Genomic DNA, 9,528 nt, shown 5'->3' on the forward strand with positions numbered 1-9,528 from the left:
AATACGGGTTTCGATGGGATAGAGAAGTGGTAGGCGAATAGGACTTCAGCTATGGAGGTACCGAAGGTAACTAACCCACAGGTTGGGGAAGTGAATTCGATGATGATGTCTGATCTGAAGACATTAAAAAGGATTTCGGCTTATGTAGCCAAAAATAAATTGAAAGCGACCTTAGAGGCCGAAGTTAAATACATGGTTGTCGAAGCCAAAAAGATAGAAATGCACTTGGATGGTCCTGGTAAGGACTTCGATCCAGAACCACCTGATAAGGTTCCAGACGAAGTGCAAGGCTAGAGGCTCGATGCCATCTACGATGACGAGCCTTTGGGTTTTGAAAAGGATCTGTTGGCAAGTAACATGAAGATGCTAGCACAGGATCCCTTAGAAGAAATCGACTTGGGGACAGAGGGAATCAAAAGGCCCACATATATAAGTGCCAACATCAGCCTAAGACTCAAGATCGAAGTGATCCAGTTCCTGAAGGAGTAAAAAGACTGCTTCGCATGGGATTACGATGAAATTCCTGGTTTGAGCAGAGATTTGGTCGAACTGAAGTTGCCAATAAACCCTGGGAAGAAGCCTATCAAGCAGGCCCAGAGGCGATTTGCACCTGAAGTTCTGCCGAAGATCAAAGAGGAGGTCGAAAGGCTTTTCAGATGCAATTTCATCCGCACCACCAAAATGTCAAATGGATTGCTAATATTGTACCAGTTATTAAAAAGAATGATACTCTGAGAGTTTGCATTGACTTCAGATTTGAATGTTGTAACCCTAAAAGATGAGTATCCAATGCTTGTGACGAAAATGCTAGTAGATTTTGTCGCAGTACACGAGTATCTTAGTATGCTCGACGGATATTCTGGATATAACCAGATTTTCATTGCATACGAAGATGTGCCAAAGATGGCATTTCGATGCCCCGGAGCATTAGGCACCTATGAATGGGTAGTAATAATGCCTTTTGGCCTAAAAACGTTGGGGCAACCTATCAACGGGAAATGAATTCCATTTTTCATGATTTCATCGAAACGTTTATGCAAATTTACATATATGATATTGTGGTTAAGTCCGTTTCAGCAAAGAATCATATAGACCAGCTTCGACAATCATTTGACAGAATGAGGAAACATGGTCTAAAAACGAATCCTCTAAAGTGTGCTTTATGTGTGTAGGAAGGGTATTTCTTAGGCTTCATGGTATATCAGAAAGGGATCGCAATTAATCAGAATAAGACCAAGGCCATTATGGAGGAGAAAGCGCCATCAACAAAGAAGGAACTACAGTCGTTGCTAGGCAAGATCAACTTCTTAAGGAGATTTATATCGAACTTAAGTGGCAAGACTCAAGCCTTCTCACCTCTACTTCGACTTAACCATAAAAGCTTTGAATGGGGGCAAGTACAACAAGAGGCTTTTGACCAGATCAAAGACTACCTTGTGCATCCTCTGATTCTGTCACCTCCTTGTAGGAATAGAAGTATGAGATTGTACATAGTTGTATCTGATGTAACTTTAGGGAGCATGTTGGCTCAGGAGGATGATAATGGCGTCGAAAGGGCCATTTAATACTTTAGTAGAGTTCTAAATGATGCAAAAGCCAGATATAGTATAGTCGAAAAATTATGCCTATGTCTATATTTCTCTTGTACAAAACTAAAGCATTATATAAAGCCGATTGATGTGTATTTTTCGTCTCATTTCGACGTTATTAGGCATATGTTATCTAAACCTATCTTACATAGTCGAATTGGTAAATGGGCATTGGCTTTGACCGAGTATTCTTTAACTTATATGCCTTTAAAGGCTGTTAAGGGACAACTGGTAGCAGACTTTATAGTTGACCACTCCATAGTACAAAACTCCTTAATCTATCTGGAGTTTGAGCCTTGGAAGTTGTACTTCGATGGTTCTACTCATAAAGATGGAACGAGTGTGGGGATATTAATTATTTCTCCTAGCAAAATTCTAACAAAATTCAAGTATAAGGTCGAAGGCCTTTGTTCGAACAATGAGGCTGAGTATGAGGCTCTGTTAGCCGGCCTTGAGATCTTGTTGGAATTGGGGGCAACTCGAGTCGAAATAATGGGAGACTCAGAATTAGTAATAAAACAAATCACAAAGGAGTATAAATGTGTTAAATAAAATCTGATTATGTACTTTGTGATAGCTAGTAGACTCTTATGTAAGTTTGAAGTGGTAAACATTCGACATATACCTCAACTTCAGAATCAAGAGGTCAATGACTTAGCTCAGATTGCCTCTGGATATAAAATTTCGAAAGAGAAATTATAAGATGTGATCAATGTCAGAGGAAGATTAATGTCGACTAGACTCTCCCCATCATATTTGGAGGAAACAAAGCTAGGATCTACTGACGAAGAGAATTTCGAGATTCTAGCAATGGATTGTTTGGCAGACGAAGATTGGAGAAAGCCAATAGTAGACTATTTACAAAATCCAACAGCATCTACTAAACGGAAAGTCAGGTATCGAGCTTTAAGCTACATTCCTATGCGAAACGAATTGTTCAAAAGGACACCTTAAGAGTCTTACTTAAATGCCTTAGTGAATCTGAGGCATACATAGCCCTCTCTTGTGTCCATATTGGGGAATGTGGGGCACATCATGTGGGTCATAAGATGAAATGGCTATTATTTAGACAAGGAATGTATTGGCCTACCATGCTTAAGTATTGTATGGAATTCGCTAAAGGGTGTCAAGAGCGCCAAGTGCATGCAGACATACAACATGTCTCTGCAAGCGAACTCCACTTCATTGTGAAACCTTGGCCTTTTAGAGGTTGGGTGTTGGACATAGTTGGAGAAATTCGACCAACGTCATCTAAAAGTGAAAGATACATTCTAGTGGGTATAGATTATTTTACCAAGTGGATTAAAGTTATACCTTTGACGAATGTTGACCAAGAGACTGTAATTGAATTCATTTAGAAGCATATTATCTATAGGTTTGGAATCCCATAAACTATTACAACGAATCAAGGATCAATTTTCACTGGTCGAAAAGTCCAGGAGTTTGCTAAGGAAATGGGGTTCAAATTACTAACATCTACACCCTATTACGCTCAGACTAATGGTCAGGTTGAAGCAGCGAACAAGATAGTAATTGGGTTAATTAAAAAGCATGTGGCAAAAAAGCCAAGAAATTGGCATAAGACATTAGACCATATTTTATGGGTATGTCGAACCTCCCCTAAAGAGGCTACAAATACTACACCTTTCCAGTTAACATATGGTCATGATGTTGTTTTGCCAATCGAAATCTACTTACAATCAACTAGAATTCAGAGGCATCATGAAATTCTATCTGAGTCTTATTGGAACATGTTGTTGGATGAATTAGTTGATTTAGATGAAGAAAGATTAAGTGCCTTAGAATTATTAAAAAAAGCAGAAAAAGAGAGTATAAAAGTCGTATAACAAAAGGGTCAAAGTTAAATTATTTTCAACTAAAGATTTAGTGTGGAAGTGATTTTACCCATTGATCGAAAAGATAGAAAATTTGGAAAATGGTCCCCTAAATAGGAAGGCCCTTTTCAAGTTACTCAAGTTTTTTCAAACGGCATACGAAATCGAAGAGTTAGTTGAAGATCGAGGACACTTGAGAATAAATGGGAAGTATTTTAAGAAATATAAGTCTGCACTTCAGGAGGTAAAAATTGAGAAAGAATAATTTATGTAAAAGAGTCAAAGCCATAATGGTAAAATCAATGCCAACCAAATTGCCAAAATGGCCAAGTCATTACATAAAGAGCCACAAAGGGCTTTAAAAAATCATCACATTGGAATTAAATTGAGACAAACACTTCGAATAAGTTCGACTAATTCAAAAGGGAAGACATTCTTTCATTTTTTGGGACTTCGATTTTTGAAGTTGTAAGCGACGTTCCCTACCAGATTTGTAAGAAGTAAGAGTGTCAATCTCCTCCCCCATTTTTGGGGCCCTTTCCCCATGTTGCAGGCCAATTTGAACTTCTTTCGCCAACACATCTTCGTCCAGCTTTAGGAGTTCCTCTTTGTGCTCTTTAGCCCTGACAATTTTGGTTTGCAACTCTTTGATTCGTTGTTCCCAAGCTTTTATGTTCTTGTCACAGGCTTCAATTTCCTTCTTATTCTTCTCAGAAGCTTTCTCCAACTCAGCACTTTTCACAATGGATTCAGAGGCTACTTCCCATTTTGTTGTCTGAGTTTTTTATTTGCTTTGAATTTTGTTAGAAGCTTCCCTTATTCGACTAAGGTCAGCAACAACACAATCAATCAGTAGCCCCAAATCCATGATCAAATATGCAACTTCTGAGGAGGCATGTACGACATTGATTTGTTTTAGGAGATCTTTGATCCCGTAGGAGGCAGAGGTGTCATTTTCTAAAAGTTGGATTAAGTCAATGTAGAAGGCTTTCTCTCTAAGTTTCTGGAGCACTTCTCTACCAGACTGGCTTATAGTTGTACCTCCTGACACTGTCAAAGTGCTGGTAGTTTTCTCTGATGAGCTACCTTTGGCACTACTGATGTCCTTCAAATATTCCAATGGATTGCTTCATTTTAGCGCTTCTAACTCTGTAGGAGATAGGTCAACGGCAGTATCTATCGAAGGCCTTGTGGCATTGTTGACAGTATCATCTTTTGAGTTGGTCTTGGGTTGTTCCGGTGTTTGTTGATCATCTTGGACATTCCTTTCTTCATTGCCAACATCATTTTGATCCTCATCCTCGTCCTCTGGGGGTTCTAGTCAAAGTTAAACATATATTGATCATCTTCTTCTTCGTTATCAAGATCACCCATATCTTGGTTAGTTCCGGGTGAACCGTCTTCAAACTCGTCTTCAGGAATTTCCCCAGTGTCTTGCATTTCTGCATCTTTTTCCATTGGGGCAACTTCATCTTGCTTATCCTTAGGTTCAGAGCCACTAGTGTGGGAATGTTGGGTGATTATTTTTGGTAGAGAGTTTTCCTGTCTTTCTGTAGCAGGTTTGTTTACTTCTCCCATAGACCCTGTATAGGAATCAAGAGGAGTTGTGGGATGATAAGTGGGAGCCCCACAGCTTTCAGGGAGAATTGTAACGACGATCGGTGTGACGGTTGGATGTTGGGACTTCCTGCAGCATCCTGGGAATAAGACAAAGATTGGGTAAGTCGAAGGTAAAAGGAGAGTGTAGTTAATTAGTCAAAAGTAAAGGTCAGACGTTTTATCTTAGGGTCTTCAGCCCCAGAAATGGAGTTATCACTCTCCATTTGTTCTGGCGTCTTCTTCGACTTAGGCTCAGATTCAGTCTCGGGTATTTTTAGGGCAGGAGGTCTTTTCGATGCACTGGTTTTTATTTTCGGATGGACATGAGCACCTTGAAGCTTCAGTTGTTTCTTCCTTCTTTGTTTGGTGAGTTTAGAGGCATCTGGAGATAAGTCTTCGTCATCATATTCAATGGCTTTAACCTCAGTTTCTTTTTGCTTTCTTTTCTTGGGAGTTAGCGGTGGCTTTCGGCTGGCCTAAAGGAAAAAGGAGTGCAAATATTTAGCAACGAGAAAGTCATGCCTAAGTCGAAGGTGTCAAAATATGGAATGCACATACCTTTTTTGTTGTTGCTTTGCTGGTATCTTCCTCTCTTGCTTCGGTGGATCTTTTTGTTATGGGGGTAGCTTTCTTGGGTGGGACTCTTACAGTTGAAAAAAGAATCAAATTATTGCAAAATAAAGAAGTGAGAAGGACCAAGAGAAGGAGTGAGTTGAAAAACCTCCCATTCCACACCTTCATAGATTTCAGATTCTATATGAACGTCTTCTATGCCAATATGAAGGTGCCCTTTAAAACTATCCAAGTTGTGCTTAGTCGAAACGACCCGGTTAGATTTTTTTTGAGATTCTAGTTGAAGGATTTTTATAAAGTCGCCACAGACGAACCAGTCTGGAAATGGAGGGCTAAAAGCCACACCAAATTTAGTATTTGGCAGTCGAGGGAATTTAGGAGGATACATGTTAAAAGTATATTGATATCATTGCTCAGGTTTAACGTACAAAGGTAATTTTAAAAATTCCATTTTTTTCATAAATTTCTCCTTCAGAGTGACTGCTGCTTCGCTGACGATTTGACTAAGATCATCAAGTCTATAGGCAGTTTCAAAGTACTTTTCGAATGCTTGGATTTCTGTGATGTGAGTCGAAATACCCTTTTAACCTTATCTTGCACAGAAGTAAAAGCTTTAGTAAGATGATGATGAAATGCAGGAACATTAAAAAAAATTGTTTCATAGTAATCACGCTACCACATGTCAAATTCATGAGTGCAGAGAAAGTAAGGTTTTAAGGCAAATGGACTAAGTTTTGTTTGACCAACATATCTAGCTATTTGCCTGCTGCTGGTAGCCTCGGTGTGGGTTGCATTGTAAAGAATGAGAGAATTCTTTCTTGCATAGAGGGGTTCGGGGAAGATCTGAATGAGGCCAAATTATCGTGCGACAAGATTTGGTTGGTATGCTATCAGGGTAACATGGCTTTTTGATTGATTGAGTCTCAGGGAGAATACCCTAGAAGTGAGGAATGCTTCCCAGATAGTAATTGGTGAAGCTTTGCTGAAGATTTCTACCTTCATCACTTGGAGTTAACATTGTTAAACGTGTTCCTCCGACTCTCTTATTCTTCACTACTGTAGCATTTGCATCAATGGGGTTGTGAGTTGGAAGACATGCTTCGAAACTAGCATTCAACCATAACTGTAGTAACCAGAAGGGGCCAGAGAGCAATAAATTTCCCTTTGTTCAAATGTTTTTAAGGGCAGTGACTCCTTCGCCTAGAGATTCATAAAGATTGCCTAAGATCATTTGTTGAGGCATACGTTGCGTCTAGCATGAAGTTGATTTTCTAATGTGAGGAATTTCTTGGCGACTTAGAGAGACTTCGAACAAAAAACAAAGCGAGACAACCACAAAGCAAGAAAAGAAATATGATATGTGTCATACACTTCATCAATATCTTTATCATGGTAATAAGCAATATGCATGGTGAAGGCTGATAACGCGAAAACGTATCGTATATTTGACGTAACATGCATTGCTTTTTACTTGATTTTCTTTAGTGTTATGCCGTATTTTATGTTTATTTCAGGTATTTATCAAATAAGAGATGTCTAGGAAAGCGAAGAGGAAAATAGCAAAAAGGAAAGAAAAAGAGAAGAAAATGGAGAAAAAATAGGAATAGTGGCGCCCACCACACTTGGAAGGGTGGTGCCCACCACAATTTGAAGAGTGGTGTCCGCCACAAGGTTTTAGGAAGTGGTGGCGCCCACCAAAATGCATTTAGGTGGCGCCCACCACACTACGTGAAGGTGGCACCCACCTCACATGAAGTGGCGCCCGCCACGAGGCCCGGATTATGGTTGTGGCAGCCGCCACCAACCCGATCCTCCTTGTTTTTATCCACACTTTTCGCCATGACAATTTCTTACTTTTTCAACCAACCGCTCCCCACTAGTAGATATTCAAGGCTATTTTTAAGAAAGGTGGGGAGTATATAAGGAGAAGTGAGTCTTCACGGGTGGGGTGCGATTTTTTCCAGTCAGATTCTTGTTGTTAGATTTTCTTAGGCAGTTTCCTACCTTGTAAAAGCAATAGATTCTCCATATCAGGGACTATTGCAATTATTGTTTAAGAAATTGAATTTGATTGTAACGGTGTACTCGATTGCCAAAGTGTGCCAACATTGTTTAATTTGAAGAATCAGTATTCATTACAAGTTCTCGATTTATATTCAAGTTTTATTTTAATTGCATTTTTATTGCTTATGCCTTATCGTATGCTTAATTATCTGAATATCATATTTGTTCCCGGATCCATGTCCGGCTAAACCAATAGGTATCAGTATGTAAAGGCCGTCGAAACGACGGGATTCATAAATAATTGGTGTTGGCTTTTATAAAATATTATTTTCCGGTTTTAGTTTCTTGTTTTAAATTTGAAACTATTTTTCGTACGAGAGTACAAAGAAAATAAAGGTTACGATCAATAAGAACGAGAGTTTGAGATTTTAATCGGATAACTGAAACTAGGCATTAATCTTAAACACAGCGAGAGCGCTTTAGGATTAATTATACTTTTTTATATTCAAACATTACTTTTAAATTCAAACGAGACCGCGAGAGCCAAGCATTCGGGTTTAAGAGTATGGTCAGAGTAAAATAAAAACGAGAGTGTGAGACAAAGTCCTTTATATAAATAATTTCTACTGAGAACTTTAAGACTACACCAATTATCCATCGAATCCCTGAAGTTTAATGCGTTACATACCGATATCCCGCTATTAAATATCTTTATTAATATTTTGTTCTCGTTATAGTTATTTCTCTTCGTCCCTCCACTCTTAGAAATATCCTCAGCCTTAGATTTACATAGTAACATTAGATAACGCTACGTTCAATTATTAGTCCTTTGGGTTCGATAATCTTTAAAACTATGCGATAAGACTGTGCACTTGTAGTCACGAATCCCATGGACTTAGTAAGTCACGCGATCAAGTTTTTGGCGCCGTTGCCAGGGACTAATTTAGTCGATATCATAACTCCAGTGTTTCCCAGTATAAACTAAGGCAAACAAGCCTATTTCCCTATCTAATATGTCAAGTGTATGCCAAGTACTCGCTCTCAAGGCGAGAATTGAAACTATCATTCGACGAACCAGAGCATTATCTAAGATTAGAACACCGGATACAAGACCTGATACGAGAACATCGTATCAAGAAAAATCTTCCTGGTCCTAATATCCCTATTTCTGAACCACCAGTTATACAACCAGAGATTGTCGAAGGACCGCAGAACCGTCCTCTTAAGTACTATGTCATCCCTTCGCAGGATGAACCACATAACAACATCGCTTCCCCTGCCATTTAGGCAAATAATTTCGAGCTAAAACCTTCGTTGTTGCCAGTCGTACAACAAAACCAATTTTCAGGTAGTCCCACAGAGGACCTGAACCTACATTTGTCAGTGTTTTTGCAATACGCAGACACAATGAAAGCAAATGGTGTCAACCCCAAAACTATAAGACTACGTCTTTTCCCATTCTCATTAAGAGATAGAGCTAGAGCTTGGCTCCAGTCTCTACCATCCAACTTTGTCACTACGTAGAACGAGTTGAAGAAAGTTTTCTTAGCACGATATTTCCCACCTAGTAAGACGGCTATGCTAAGAGCCCAAATAAACGAGTTTAAACAAAAAGACAACAAATCACTTTTTGAAGCTTGGGAGAGATACAAAGACATGATGAGGCTTTGTCCACATCACGGTCTAGAAGAGTGGTTGATCATTCATACCTTTTACAACGGTCTTTTGTACAACACAAGATTGACAATAGACGCCGCCACATATGCCACACTGATGGATAAACCCTACAATGAGGCCTATCAACTTATCGAAAGTATGGCCCAGAATCATTACTAGTGGGGAAGCGAAAGAACCTCCGTAGAGAAACCTCCAACGAAAGGCGGTATGTACGAAATAGGTAGTCTTGACCATGTCAATGCTAAGGTAAA

The 9,528-nt window shown here is 39.3% G+C and overlaps 1 non-coding gene across 1 annotated transcript; it reads right to left on the minus strand.

Annotated features, from left to right (window-relative positions):
• Nucleotides 1–9,178: 9,178 nt before the first annotated feature.
• On the minus strand, nt 9,179–9,285 carry LOC127116717 (small nucleolar RNA R71). Its single transcript, XR_007801513.1, has one exon. It is a non-coding gene; the product is annotated as a small nucleolar RNA R71 (small nucleolar RNA).
• Nucleotides 9,286–9,528: the final 243 nt, after the last annotated feature.

The sequence above is a fragment of the Lathyrus oleraceus genome, chromosome 1, assembly GCF_024323335.1.
Source record: "Lathyrus oleraceus cultivar Zhongwan6 chromosome 1, CAAS_Psat_ZW6_1.0, whole genome shotgun sequence".
Lineage (NCBI taxonomy): Eukaryota > Viridiplantae > Streptophyta > Magnoliopsida > Fabales > Fabaceae > Lathyrus > Lathyrus oleraceus.